The sequence below is a fragment of the Motacilla alba genome, chromosome 2 (assembly GCF_015832195.1).
Source record: "Motacilla alba alba isolate MOTALB_02 chromosome 2, Motacilla_alba_V1.0_pri, whole genome shotgun sequence".
NCBI lineage: Eukaryota > Metazoa > Chordata > Aves > Passeriformes > Motacillidae > Motacilla > Motacilla alba.
The window spans coordinates 138,353,105-138,368,903 of record NC_052017.1 but is presented as its reverse complement, the minus strand read 5'-3'; positions in this window follow the sequence as shown (position 1 = coordinate 138,368,903).

Genomic DNA, 15,799 nt, shown 5'->3' with positions numbered 1-15,799 from the left:
TGGCCTGCAGGATGATTTAATCAGAAATGGGTACTGACTGTATAAGCCAGAGCTGGTATGGACTTCAGAAGCAGCATATAATATATTTAATGTTCAGCAATGTGAATATATATTGGTAAGAAGCCCTGATGTACTTTTGTTCCTTTCTATTTTCTGTGTATGAAAAATGCAGATATATCTCTGTGAAGAGTCACCGTGGCATTCCTGAAGTATATTGGTCCATTTTGACCATTTAGCTGAGTATTCAGGATTAGGTGATACAGACTTCTGACTTCTGAATTAGAAGTATATTTTGTAATAGCATTATATGTAATTGTATTATATTATTGCATTACATGTAGTATGTATTATATTTCTGCCTCAGTCTTCCCATTTGTGCAGTGGAGCTAAAGCTATCTACTTTCTTTCTTCAAGGAAGCCCTAGTAGGATAAAAATATTTATTTAGGATTTTAAAAATGGAAAATACGAGACAGACACAAATTGAATTTATTATAAATGTGTATTTCTTGCCTTACATGCACAGTGAAAGGTGTTTCCCTTTGCCTCTATTATGAGAAGATTACGACAGCCCAGAACATTCAGGAAAGCAATCGCAGATGTTGACTACACCCACATATTTCTGAAGCTTTTGGTGATAAGCACACAGTCTGCATACTACAGGAATAAGCATGTACTGGTTCACATAGAAAATGAAGATACAGCAATTTAAATCAAGTGCTGATGAATTGTCTCTATCCCCCTCTAGCTATTTTCTGCAATATAAAAAAAAAATCAGTATTTTTACTTCTTCCTACACAAAACAATAGGCTTTCATTTATCTTTCTTCTATTATGCCAACGAGTCAAAGATGTCAATGTAATATCTTTCAAAGTCACTTCAGTGGGATCAGATATCAAAAATCAAAGTGAGAAAGAAACTGGAATAAAACTCATATTGAAATTTGAATGATACAGAGACATTTAAGTGTTAAAACCTGGAGGTTTATAGCTAGCTACTGTATTTTTCTGTGTACACAGTTTGTTAGCCAACACTTCTAGCAGAAGGGGGAGAAGGAAAATGGAAAACTATTATAATATGGAGAAATATAGAGCCTTCAGCAATCTATAAACTCTGTTCAGGTTTTCTGTGTCTCATTAATCCAGACTAAACAAAAGCAGTGTAAATAGATATAAATGAAAATATGTGTACATATACATATGTAAGCATTTGTAGCTCCTGGAAGCACAGGCTTGTTTCAAGACAGGATAGCTTAGGTACAATGTTAATATAGGCGTGAGAGGAACTGCTCCAAAATAACCTTCATCTGACCTTTTGGACCTAGGTAGATGTTACCAGAAAATCCATTTATAGCAGACATTGGGAAAGGGAGGAACTCTAAGCTGTGTAATGTCTGCTAGTTCAAAATCCCAGAATACTCTCCAAAAGTAAAGAAACAAGACTGGCAATGGCACCAGGGCATTTGTTATTTTATCTGAATATGTGCATTGCTTTTGCTAGTCAAAGTAGTAATTTTGCTAAATTAATTTGTTTCTGCTATCACATTCCCCTACAAAGTTAGACATTGCTTCTGCAAATGGGTCACTCTTGGGATCTCCATCCTCAGAAGGAAGAAAGAGAAGTTCTGCACTGCACCAGCAACCACAAAGTAGAGCCAGTGCCTGGTTGTGCTACTTGGAGAAGTTTAAAACATAAGGACTGCAACTCTACGCCAAACACAGAATAAAAAATGCCCAGGGCAAAGACAGGAGCAAAGGGGGGCTCAGATAGGGCTGCAACTAACTACAAGAACCTTGCACCTGGTTATCCACTGGTAGAATGAGTGTCAAGGAGTTTTCCTAAGATTTCCCCACTTATTCTCTTCTGTGGGTGACTTTTCTGTCAGCTGTCAGCCGTGTGGTGTCACTGCAGGGGGAAACGCATAGAGGAGGAGTGCACCAAAGGCTGAAAGCAGGGCAAACAGCCAGGACTGTTCTACTTTGCCAAACCAAATGACTTATCTCAGAAAGAACTCTGAAATACTCCTGAGGGCAATTAATGTGGCCTTAAGGCCTCTTTTGCACAACAAAATAGATGTAACCAGTGGGTCTGTGGCTACTCACAACCTTAAGTGCTTCATGTTTAAGGAAATGGCAGCAGAAATAGTGAGAATGTAGACTGATAAGATGGTGTCTGGTATTTGCAGAGTCTTAACAGAATTTGGTTTACTAGCAGATGACACCAGGATCTTCCAGCTAACTCCATTGAGTCAGATATGAAGACACAGATGGAATAGGAAACAATGGTTTCTACCCAAAGTGCTAAGAAGGAAGAGAAACCATTGTAATCCCCTGGCTCTGTCCAGGTTTAGAAATGGCTAATAAATATCTGTGAGCACCATATATTTTTTTCCTTGACCTTCTGGTGGGCCACATAATTGCACTGCTTTTAGCTGTCCTGGCATTCCTTACAGGCCTGGGTAGGGTACACACAGGCTCTGCCATTAAAAATAGCCCTATGAGAAAGAAAACAGCATTTTGGAATCTGAACTGAAAGAAAAATACATGGATTTTGCCATAAGTTGACATAATTTGTCTGTCTTATTAATCTTCATAAATCAAGTTCCACAAATAGATTCACAACATGATTCTGCTGGTAGAAGGAGTCTGACGTATAGCTGATAAGCATCCAATCTAGAGACCTGTGCTTTCAGTGCTTTCTTAATTACAGACTCAGTTTTTCATGCCTCCAATTAGATGAGCTGCAGCTGGGAGGAGTTCTCCCAGTGCTGAGGTCACATCAGAAGGGACAGCAGGACTCCAGCTGCACCTGCAGAAGCCCCCATGCACAGCCACACCTATGTCTGCTTTTCACTGCACTTGGGATGGAATTGCAAAACACATTACCTGCTGTCTTCAGAGGCAGACACAAAAATGGGAGGCAGATTCTGCAAAGATGAAGACAGAAAACTCTGCAAATCCAGGTTCAGTCTTAAGGCAGGCTATGAGATGGCCCATAACTTCACTTTCCCTGATGATCCCAAAACAGGAGCCATTTTCTCAAGCTGTTATGGGTACATAGCAAGTTTATTCAGCTGTTGTGCTGACCTTCCTTCATGGTCCAAACTCATGGAAACAGGATTGAGACCGTACCTGCTGTCACAGACCTTTATCATCAAAGCAGGAGCTGAGAGGACTGAGAGGACTGGTTGTGCCTCCCCTGCTCTCTCATTCGTTGGGCACTGCTGGAATCTGGAGACACAGTACAGGCGAGTGTCTGTGTAACTTATGCTCCTTTATGTCCCTGCAGACTCTCAAAAGGAGCAGTCATGATATAATCCCCTGTTAAAATGCCATCTTAGAGATATTTGTTGAGAGTTCTCATGTGCTGCTGTGTCACTTGATTTAATTCTACCACCAATTCAAATGGAGTGCTGGGCTGCTTTCCTGTCTCTGTTTGGATTTTAAATCCTCTCTGGATCCAGCTGAAATAATCTCTGCCAGAGACAACTTATCGCTAGGTATTACTGAAATGATCCCAAGGAGCACATTTATTTCTTTCTTATTCTTGGCCTAGACCGGGTGACAAGAAATGGGAGGAATTTTAAAGAAAATTCACATAAGTGGATGCCAAAATACTCTTCCTTTTGCCCCAAAACCTCATCTTGCCCAGGTTTAGGGGGTGCAAGCCAAGCATGTCTTGCTTTACCTGTATCCATGATGTGTTTTCTAGGAACAAAGCTTGAAGTGATGTGCATTCTGCAGGTAAGATCATCTCCCTGTTTGGGAACAGAACTGGGAGAGCTTTCAGGTGATGTGGAAGGCTGAATTGACTCTCCAGTCTCCCAAACATCCTGGCTAAAAGCAGATGGTTGTTACTGGAAATTCGCTTGTTTAAGATGTTGGCACTAGGCTTCTGCAGACTTGAGGATTTATATGGATTTAGCTACAGCCATAGATATAAAACGAGTGTTACACCTGCTGCATTTTTAAAGCCCTTCACATAACCACTTCCATTTTCCTGTCTCCTCTGCAAGTTAATGGTCAGGGAATCTATGCAATACCTGAATTTAAGCACTTTTTTGTAGGCAGCTCTCCCAGAGGCTTTTAGCCAGGTCTGACCATTTAGCAGATCCTTCTTCTAGGGCAGGACCCCAGAGACAGCTGGCAATGGCTCCACCACAACTTATTTCCTCTTCCAGCCTCATCAAGAACCTGGCTTACAGTGTGGAGCTTGTGTACCTGGTGCTTAACCAGCATCCAGGATAAAGTGTTAAATATTTGTGATACATCGAGAATGAGTATAAACGTAGGCAAGGAAGGACAGTTAGCAAACCTTCCTTTAGACTAGTGGAAAGAAAAGGTAAGAGCAAGTGGAAGATTTTCCTAGAGCTGGTATCACAAAGCCAGCAAGTGTTTGACATAAATTAGTAATAAAGGACTCATTATAGATGCTGGAGATATTTTAAAAAATGAATGTGGTAGATTCCTGTGTTTCAAATTTTTTTAGAGTTAACTCCTGCAGGAATGCTTAAGAGTTTTATCTCCCTCAGTATTTTAGCAGGATATACTGTATGTGTAACGAACAGAGGTTTGTATTCCTTGTAAGGAGGTATTTTTAAAAAAAAATGGTGTCAGGAAAATAACTATGTGGTTTTATGAAAAACATGTTTTTCTTTACATGTAGTAAACCAGATTCATTAGAAGCAGCTGACATGACCTATTTTTCCCACCATATTTTTCAGTTCTTGAGACTCCAGGTTTTGACTATCAAAGGGCAGGAAAATGTGCCAAACTTCCACTGTTAAGGACACCAGCTGGTAAAGTCCCCCTGCCTGGAGCAGCTGAGAGGCTCCAGTCCAAGGGTCTGATCCTTGCACAGGGAGTTGCTGCCCCTTCCAGAACTCCTTGGAAAGCAGTAGGAAACTCTGTGGTTGTAAAGGTTTGTCATCACTTCTGATGTTAGACTTGCATTTCAGATAATCTAAACCTGTGTCAGACTGTTGTTTAGGAAATTAGCATTATCTCTAAAGAAACTGAAAACAGTGATGCATACACCCTATTCAAAATGGCTGGGATAAAGGAGTTGCTAACTATTTTAAAGAAAAGTAACCATAAAAATATCATAGTCTTGATTTTTCTGTGGTGTTCCTGTTCTTCCCTAATAAATAAACTAAGCCTTAATGCATATACAATAAATTTCACTAGAATGCAAGTGTGCTTGGAAAAGTATAAAGCATTTACTGAAGGAAATTTGAACTTCCTGTGAAATGGAAACAATTTGAGAGCAAAATATTAAGATCATTCTTTTATTATATTCATTGGCCTTAAACTACTTATTTATGGACAGTTAGAAACAATGGGAGAGGTGTTAGACACATCCCAGCCACAGTATGTATATTTCCATTATTGATGCTAAACCCCAAGCTATTTTAAAGATGATTGGTGCCTTCAGCTCACCTTCTGCTTTTAATAAAAATACCATTTTCACTGAAAAACTAATAATGGCTTCCTGTCATTCCTCCAGATTTGGATTTTGCTGTGGACTTTGGTATTAGAGTAGGCACAAGGTACAAGGTAAAGCTTCCTAATGATTGCTTTTATGCCTAGCCATGGCAATAAAATCATGCTGCTTTAATATGTGTGTGCATGTATATATACACACACACAAAGTACCATATCCTCTTTAAAGGTTAGGAGAACATTCTATGAGTTATTGATGTGGTGGAGATACACTACACGCATTGCAAATGTTCTCCAGGCCTATGAAAGTCATGGAAAGTTTCAGGCCTATGGAAAGACTGTGGTGTTCCTTGGGGGAAAATGGATCAGGCTCTATATGATTAAAGAAATGGATTAAACATTTCTGTTGCCCAAACTCACTGAACGTCAGCAATATAGAGAATGTCATTGGGTGATTTTCTTTGGTAAATTTCACTTCTTCATTGGACATCTAACACAAAGCTTCTAAGTGTTGCAGTTACTGCAAGAGATTAAATGCCCATATCTGAAAAAAAAATCATCTGACCAAAATTCAGGAGAAAGAAATATTATCATCAGGGACACAATCTGAACTTGACCAGAAAAAGGGAGGAAAATCCCTCAACAGTATAGATTTGTAAAAACTAAGAGAAATACCCTTTGAGAGCTACTCCTTGAAAAATACTCAAAGGAGGATTAATAAGTTGAAAATAAGTTGAAAATAAGGTGACTTGCAAAGCACTCTACGGGAGACAGCAGCACTTAGGGGTGGGTGATTTCCATTACCATCTACACCCAAAGGTGCATCCAACATTCCCTGGACTCTGCAGAGAGGAACTTACTGTTATGCATTTTTGGGGTAGTAGAAATATAATTGGTGTGTTGGAGACAGGCAGCCTCTGAGACAGTCACTGGGGCACTGAAAGTAAAGGGAAGAAGAGGAGGAAGAGGTGCTCTTTTGAGCCCAGAGCTTGCTGGAGGGCAAATTTTGATGGGGGATAGTTTGCTGCTGTTCTTTATTTCAGTTCTGAGTTTAGTGAAAAGAAGCTTTTTTAAAAAACCTTATTGCAAATAAATAAATGTTTTCATCTGAGTGCATACTTGAGCCTTATTAACTGTTTCTCATTCTAAGGGAAATGACCCTTGGTGAGTCCAAATATTGGCTAAGCGCTCAGATTTAAAAAAAAAAAAAAAGTGTAAACTGCTTAGGAACGTGAATAGGATGGAGGATGAAACCTTACTGAAAAATAAACTGCAAATTATAGCCTCTTGTCATTAACCTATTTTCCTGGATGATTTTCTTCATAGGATCCACTAAAGGCATTAGCAATTGCCAAGGACTTTATCTGAGGTTATTGGACACTGTGTCCTGCTGTCACTTGTCTTGGAAGCAACTTGGTGTGGCTTCTCTGCCACACTATCCATGTGTAACACACCTGGCACTTTCTCACCATCCCTCTAGAATATTGCTCTTGACCAAATAGCAAATCCTGGCCCTGTTCCAGTTCCAGGTCAGACTCAGCCAGGAAAGGGGACACCCACGTGTGCTGTGATGATGCAGTGGGAGAGCCACTGCTCCTCTGCAGAATGGGCTCAGTTTGCGTGAAGCTGCTCTGGTGAGTGAGCATATGGCCTCTGTAAGTCTTAACTTTTGTCAGCCAAGCTAAGGAGCCATGAAATACAAGGTGATTTCAGCAAAAGCCAAATGGGGATGGAATAACGCTGGAACTGGGAGTTGGTTTCGTTTTGACTTGTGTGCAGAGGTGTTGGTCTAAGCCCCAGCATGAGCATTTGGCGAGGAAATTGTACAAAAATTACTTGCCAGAGGCTTGCAGTTTATGCCTGTATACATTTCTGTGGTGAAATTTCACACCTGCTGGCCAAGCCAACCTGTACTTGGCACTTCATGGGAAGACTACTCACAAAGGCGTGCCTGTAGCCTTCCTGAGATACCAGTGCTGGAGCTTTTTCCACTGGCATCCCAGTTCTGCTTTTCATTCTGGGCCACTCAGTGCCTTGGAGCATCCCAGAGGCAAATTCATAATCAAAAATGCCTTTTTGGTACTCCACAGCAATGTGGTTTTACATGGGTTTCCATCATAGCAAATGTCATGGTTTAACCCCAGACAGCAGCCAAGCCCCAGGCAGCTGCTTACTCACCCCCACCAGCAGGACTGGGTGGAGCACTGGAAGAGTAAAAGCCAGAACATTTGTGGGTTGACATAAGTAAAATATAACAGGGAGAGCAAAAACCTTGGACAGGCAAAGCAAAAGAAGGAATTCATTCACCCCTTCCCATGGGCAGGCAGGTGTTCAGCTATCCCCAGGGAAGCAGGGCTCCATCCCACATAACAGTGAGAAGACAAATGCCACCACTCTGAAAATCCCCCCTTCCTTCTTCTTGCCCCTGCTTTATGTGCTAAGCACAATGCCATAAATTATGGAATAGCCCTCAGGTCAGTTGGGATCAGCTGTCCTGGCTTTGTCCCCTCCCAGCTGTGCTTGTGCACCCCCAGCCTCCTCTCTGGTGGAGCGAAGAGCACAAAAGGCCCTGGATCTGTGTAAGCCCTGCTCAGCAATAACAAAACCATCTCTGCGTTACCAACCCAATGTTCTGCACAAATCCAGAACACAGCCCCACAGCAGCCACTGTGAGGAAAATTAACTCTACCCCAGCCAAAACCAGCACATAAGTGCTAAGCCTTGGAGCAGAAAAAAGCTAAGAAACTCCCTGTGGACATACATTTTTTAATCCTCTTTTCTTCTCATGGCTTCTGATTAAGCTAGATGAGGAGATGCTTTGGAAAAGCCAAAATGTATTAATTATTTGTATGCCTCATTTATGTCCCTAATAATGAAAATTTTCCCCTGAAATGTCTGAAGGCTGACTGTACAATGTGAATGTTGCTCAAATATAAATCAAAAGGGGTCTGCAAAAGCGCAATGAAGTTTCAAGGGGTAGAGCACAGCATTCTATGAAGAGAGCTTCTTCTCATCCCCCTGAGGACCTGCATCTGTAAGGGAACATGTAGACATCCTCTAAGATAGTCCTTTGGGATTTCATGGTGTGACTCCCAGTGAGACAACAGAGTCCTTCTGCAGAGCAAAAGGCATGTGTGAGGTCAGTATATGGAACAGTGTGTCTTTACTAATGCAGAAAGGTGAATAAATAGTTTGTGCCTTGCTTAATAGTGCAGGACTTCTCACAGCAAGTCTTCCAACTCACTGCAGTCAGCTTCTGAGTTGTGGTCTTGTTTGCCTTGGAAGAATTGTTCCCAATAATGACTGTCAGCAGACACACCCCACAGATTGTCCCACGTGGTGATGTAATCTCTGACAGTGAGTTCTGCCATAGCTTGAGGGAATAATTCACCTTATTTAGCACTGGTCTCTGCTCCAGGTCTTCCAGTGTAGCAAAAAAAACCACATGAGATTCAAAAGCTAGACCAGATGCAAAAAGGAAGAGCAAAATAGGATATTTCCTACTAAGCTGCACCTCAGCATCACTGCTGGGTGTGGGTGAGGGGAGCAGTGCCCTGTAGAGAGCAATCTGTGCAGAGTCCTTGCCTGCAGGCAGGGGTGATGAGGGTGAAGCACTGTGGTGATTGCAGCACCCTGTGCGGTGGGAACTCCCCTTGAGATTAAAGTGAAATACTGCACAGGACTGTTCAAATTAGGAACAGAAAGGGAAGCACAGGTAGCAGGTACTGCCCTTTAGACATTTGATGGGTGCTTCCTCATCTCTTGCACCCCTTCCCAGTGTATTTTGTCACATGGTACCTTTAAAAGGAAGTGACAATTAGCTGTGGACACCACAGTGTCTCCTGGCCATGCGCTGGGACTCTTCACCTGTTTTCTCATTCTGAATCCAGTTAGGAGACTCCAGTTTAGGCACTGACCATCTATAATTATGTATGACAAGAGTGGATGTAATTTTGGCCTCTGTGGAGCTGGCCCTTCATGACTTAAAAAGCAATGGGATTTTTAGCCTTTCTTACCCTATACATGGTTTTAAAAATGAGCTCATGTGGCATGTTGCTACTGCTGATTCACTACATCTTCTTGTCAAAGACATTTTCTTGTCTTTTCTATTCCTCTGTGGATAAAAGTTGTGAAGGACTGCTTGAAAGCTGAACTGCAGCCTGCTCACCAAGTGGCAGCACAGCTTTCTTTCAGCATCCTGGAAAAAAGCAGCAGAAAATCTCAGGCCAAGCGTCATATGAGGTAAGAGAATCTATCTGACATAATTTCTTTCTTAGAAACTTTCAGTGTTGAAAGTCTTTAGACTTTGGCCTTTCACCAAAATCCACAATCCCTACCACAAAATTAGAAGATATCTAAAAAAGAGGTCCCTTTCCAGGAATGACACAAACAGAAATGAATACAGTGAGAGGAAAAAAATCTCCCACTGTTCAGGATAAATTAGACAGAATATTTCCCTTTTAAACTTATGGGGCACTAGGGATTTGATCTTAAAGAAATTATTATTTTCCAATTAAAATTCTCAGACCTGAATTCTGCTCTTCCCACAACTTATTATTTCCCAGAAGTTATATTTTTCATATTTTTGCTTGGTTTCTTTGATACTGAACAAGATGAAACCAGAAGTCTGAAGAGGAGAAAAAAATGAAGACACTTATCTCTAAAGGAAGTCCTTTTCCCATTTCTGCACATAGCAAAATTTAGTAATTTACCAAAACTGCTGTAAATACAACATTTTTTTACCCAGGCAAATTCTAGCAATGTTGACCATCATTCTGTTTGGCTGAATTCTACCATATCGTTTTAGGCCACTGAATATAAAAGAATCTGTTTCTGCAAAAAAACATGGTGCAGCTTCATTTCACATTTCCATGCTTGTGGTTTTCACAGAGAGAGCTGTTTTTCTATTCTTTGGTGAAGTTTATTATACTGTGGGCAGAACATCAAAGGGGAGTGCTGGACTGAGCTGTAGAGTGAGCCACAAGGGGCACACTGGTACACTGGAACAGTCTAGATTTTTTCAAATGTTAAAGATAGGAAATACTTTAAATCCTTTTTTTTTTTTTTTCCTTTTCTGCTGGATATGCTGCTCAGTACACCCTGCCCATGTCTGGAGAGAGAGAGCTGCCAGCTCCCTTCAGGACAGGTACCCTCCATGGGCCCAGCAGCCCAGGATGGGACACGCAGTAGCCTCCTTGGGCTGGCAGCAGCAACCAGGGTGGGGATGTCCAAAACTGCCATTGGAAACAGGCTCACCAGAGGCTACATTCGGGGACAGATGCCAGCAAACTATGGGCTGTCAGAAGAGTGGAAAGTCCATCCAGGCTGTTAGTGGCTATGGGTACTAGTAACAACATAAGAGTCCAAGGATTTGACCATCTTCTACAGCTATTAAGATTTTAACCTGTAGCCTGTCAGGGGTATTCTATGGCCCTTTGGCAATGGATGACAAGGATATGATGGGAAAATGATTATCACCTGAAGTTTACTGATGGCTGCCACCATGTGAACACAACACCCCTTTATTCACTATGACACAAACTCAGCACGTGTGTGTATGTTTGATGAGAGTGTGGTGTCTAAGGATCTCTTCTGACAGTGGGAGAAGTGAGTTTAAACCCCTAAGGGGAAGGGACAATAAAAAGAGCAGTCACTTAGGAAAGCTTTCATCACAGGAGGGTTATATGAAAAGGTGCAAAGGAATGGACTTCTTCTTAGACCTTGTTTTTGGTGAAATTCTTCTCCCTCTAGCTACAGGCTTTGTTTATGTGTGTTACCAGCACAATAGCATGAGCTAGAAGGTCACTTGTCTCCCTTTGGACTTACATGACATTATTGCTAAAGCCAGCAGGCTGGAAAATGGAAAGCTTTCCAGGTCTGCCTCGCCTCCTGTTAAAGACAGTCCAGGAAGTTGTGCAGCCTCTCTGCTGAGAGTTATAACCCAGAGATATATGGCATCCTGTGGTTACTTGCTACCCTTTAAGGGATATTTGAATAAAGAATACTTTCTGAGGGAAGCATGTTATTGTGAACCTGTGAAACACTGAAGTTTATCCTCTCCACCTGCCCCTATATGCTCATCTCTCTCTCTCTCAGAGAGCCATTGGTCTTACTGTCAGTTTTATCCTTATTGTCAGCATAAGGGTTCAAAAGGAACCTTATTAAAGACCAGATTAGATGCCCAGCTGATGTGAGCTGGCACAGCTGAACAAGCCAAGACAGCTGCTCCACAGCAGCAGGGGAAGAGCTCCTCAGCTTCAGACCTCCAGGAAAGTGGCACATATGCTCAGGGAAAAGGAGTACTTTGGAGTGGCAAATACTTCCCTCAGTCTGAAAAGCAAACTTCAGTCTCACTTCAGAAAAATGGCATGTAGATTGTAATTGAGAAAATTTGGTCATAACAATACAAGCATTTTCCAGTGATGATCATACAGCTGGAATTTTGTCCAAAAAAGGCAGTGTTTCCTCAGTTTCAAGGGGACTTGTAGGTGTGAAGGCTTTAAAGATGCTAAGGCCAGAGTAGGAAGCATCGCCTTTCATTAAAGACACATAACACTTCCCTTTGAAAGGCTTTTTCAATTGCTTATGATTTCCCAGGTTTTAAACCAATTCTCCATGCTGGTTGCTTATTTTCTGCTGAACTGTTTGGGAAAGGTTTCATCAAAAGTCATTCAATCCTTTCAAAGAGAGTAACTGGGAAAAACTGCTTTGCCTATAGTGAAAAAAATAATCTTGTATCCATATTGCCAAGCAGCTGCATGGTAACAAGGGAAAGGCAGGCACCTGACCACCTCTGAGGCCCCTCACTCCACACACAGAACTGTGGCATGTCCAGCAGCAGAGTGTAACTCCTTGATTACCTGAAGTCCCAGAGCCCTGCTCAAGTCGTTTGGAGCATGAAATCCCTGTCTTGTGTCTTAACACAAGTGATGAGTCAGTTAAAGCCTGACAACAGGGAAGATTAAAACTTGACACAAGGACTGTGAGAAGAGGCGGGGATGAAACATCAGCGAGGCATATGGGACCCAAAACACTATACACAGAGGAGACTGAGACTGTGATAAAAGAAAATAAAAGAGATAGAGGAGAGGGGATGGTTGAACCAAGTGGGATGACGAAGTGAGAGAGTGTGTGTTTGCATGCATGAGCATGCCTGTAAAGATAGCCCAGCCCTCACAGAATCATAGAAGAAAAGGTAATGAACTGGGGAGAAAAAAAAGAGGCCAGGAAGTATCTAGGAGATAACATGGAAATTTCATTAATCTTTTTTCAGTTACTTTGTACATATAATTAGTTTCGACAATTAGCTTTCAACTTGTCACTGCTGAAAAATGTTTTTGGAGTCTGAGGAGCAGTACTGAAGGGTAAGGTAGAACCTCCTCAGCTGACTCTTTATTGTACCTATTTACTGCTCCCAAAACTGTGTATAAGAGCATGACCTGATTTTACCTCTTGTTCTCCCATTGCCTTGTGAAGGACCAGGAGCCAACACTGTTTGAACTGTTATTCACTTGTACCAAATCAAGCAGCTCTGTTTATGCTAGGATATACAAGTTCCACCTTTTCCAAGAAATCTTAATTTACCTGCCTTGATTTTCAACTATCAGCTGGCCGATGAACTCTGCATTTTGGTGATGGAGCAAGGACTGAGTGTGCAGGGGAGGCTGTATCTCAGAGGGGAACCTTGCCAAGGGGAAGAAGTCCCAAGCTGCATATAAGAGACAGCCTGTAGCACATAATGAGCTCCTCACCCACTGCTGTGTTTCCAGAGGTGGCAAGAAGAAATGCTGTTTAGGAAGACCATGTGAGGCTAGTTCTGTCCTTTTCCCTAATAAGCAGCATTCATTACTGTTGTATTAGGCATAGTAGAGGGTATGCTCCTGCCTTATCCTTTTAGCATAAAGACACATTTATTTTCTAATCCCTTTCTGAACATGCTAACACTGTCTGCCTCCACAAGCTCCTGTGTTGGCAAGCTCCAGAGGTTCACCACTCACTGTGTCAGCAAATACTTTTTTTTTCATTTCTTTCAAACCAGTCTTGGTAGTTGCCTCAAGTGTCCCCTAGGTCCTTGTAAACAACAGTTACATGTTTGGTTTAACCAACATGTTCATCATTTGGTAAATCATCATCACCTCCCTCCTGAGTGGAGTCCTTCACTCCTGAGTGGAGTCCCAGTGTTTTCAGTCTTCATAAGGCAGCAGCTTCAGCACCTCAGCTATTTTTGCTGCCCTTTATAAGAACACACCACAGGGCTTTTTTGAGTTTTGTTTGGTTGGTTTTTATGTAGCAGTAACATTACACCCTCTGTCCTGTTCCTAACAACTTTCTTATGAGTTCCAACATTTTACTGGAGTTTGTTTGCCATTGCATACTGAGCTTATGATTTCAGAGAACCATCAGTAATGGCTCAGAGGTCTTTTTCCTAATAACTCTCAGTTCCAGGTCTAATGTGGATAATTTTTTTCCTAGATGCATTGTCCCAGATTTATCTATATTAAAGTTCATCTGCCACCTTTGAGCCAACTCAGTTTGGTGATATCTTCATGGCCTGCCCAGAACTCGACTGTCTAAAAAGAATCAGCCCCAAACAATGCAATGACTGTGACTCCATGGTATGAGTTCCTTCAGTTGTCATTTTATATTAGCTGACCTGTTTAACTTTTATAACTCCCTAGGAAAAAGAAAATCCTCCAAAACTTCCTCAAGGCTTGAAGGCTAGTTTCTATTTCTCTAACCGAGTGGAGCTACATGGATTTCAACCACAAATGATTTATAGAAGGCAATAAAGCCAATTGTGTCCTGCAGGGAGAAGAGTGAAGAATAGTGTCTGCAGCTACTTCTTACCATCACAGAAAGGAAATTTGCATTGCATTTATGTCCTGGGATTGTTCTTGATAAATATGAAGTTTGTAATACAACCATAACAACAGAAGTATGAAGTCATGTACAATGCTAAGCTGTTGCTATGTCTCCTTATAACAAAAAGATGAAAAAGCAAGCCTGGTTCTTTCAGATGAATCACCTAAGTTACAGAGAGTGCCCTACTGGCAGCGCTGGGAGCTGTTTGCTCAGGATGAGGCTGGCAGGCTCCGCGGCGAGCGGCTCCCGGCGCTGCGGCTCCATCTGCTGGCCCCACCAGCCTCCCCTTCGGGGGTCTCCTCTTAGCAAAAGTTACAGGAAACTCAGCATGGATCTCTTGTCCTGCCATCCTTTCAGCCCGCCTGTAACTCGATGATAAGGTAGAAGCTTTTCATCTTAGGAGCTTTATGCGATATTGTACTTCATATACCCTGCCCAGCGTTGCTGACCCTAAACCATTCCCAAGCTGTAAGTCAAGTCCTCTGAAATAATTAGATTCTACAAGAGCTGGATTTTTATCTTGAAATCTTCACACTTTCTAAGCTGCCATGGCCACAAAGGCTATTTGTCCCTTAAGAGCAGCAGCAACATATCCCAGCAGCAATTCAGCCTAGCAGCAGGATCCTTAGTAGAAATAGCAAATGACACAAGGCCAAGGAATTCATAATTCTATTTGTTTCAAAGGTCAGCCCTACTTAGTGCTGAGGGGAAATTCTGCTCTTACTTCCATTAGTGAAATTTCTCACTGGCAACTAGACCTCAAAAGAAGTTGCATTTATATAACTAAAAGAACAATTTGGCTTCTTGTTCACCATTAAATTTCTCTCTGAGGTAACTCTTTTTCTACATTTGCTCCAGCTAAGACTCAAGCTTGTTGTTTGAAAATGTAATTGTTTTTAATTTTTATAAATTTATTTTATTGATTTTTATTTTAGGTCAGGAGATGGATCTTGGACTTGGCCCAGGAACAGCTGCCACTGCTGTGGGTAGGTCAGGTGTATCTCAGATTATTCTGTACAAGTCCTCATCCTTTCACTCCTGCAGCTCATTTTAGGTCCATGGTGATTGCAGCCAAGGAATGAAGGTAGAAGAAAATTATTCCTGCCCTTCTCTCAGCTCCTAGAGCTGGTAACAAGGGACATGCAAACAACTCTCTCTCTCTCCTCTGCTCCTGAATTTTGAATTTAAGTATCTGGTGATGATTCACCTTGCCTCTTATTCCAACAACTCAAAGCTCTAAGCTGGCCCTACAGGTTCCCCAGGGCTTAGATCCCAGGCCAAGGTATTAACAGTTTGAAAAACAGGTATATTCAGGAGCTAAGTGCTGGATTTGATGCCAGACTTTATACAGGAAGCAACTGTAGCCAAGTACTGAGCTCTTAGGCACCTTTTCTATCCGGTAGGCCTCCCACCCCATTTCCCCTTTTGCCATAACTTTATATTTTATCTTGGTGGAAACACCTCAAGACTGTCTATGCCCACGAGTGCTACTGAAGAG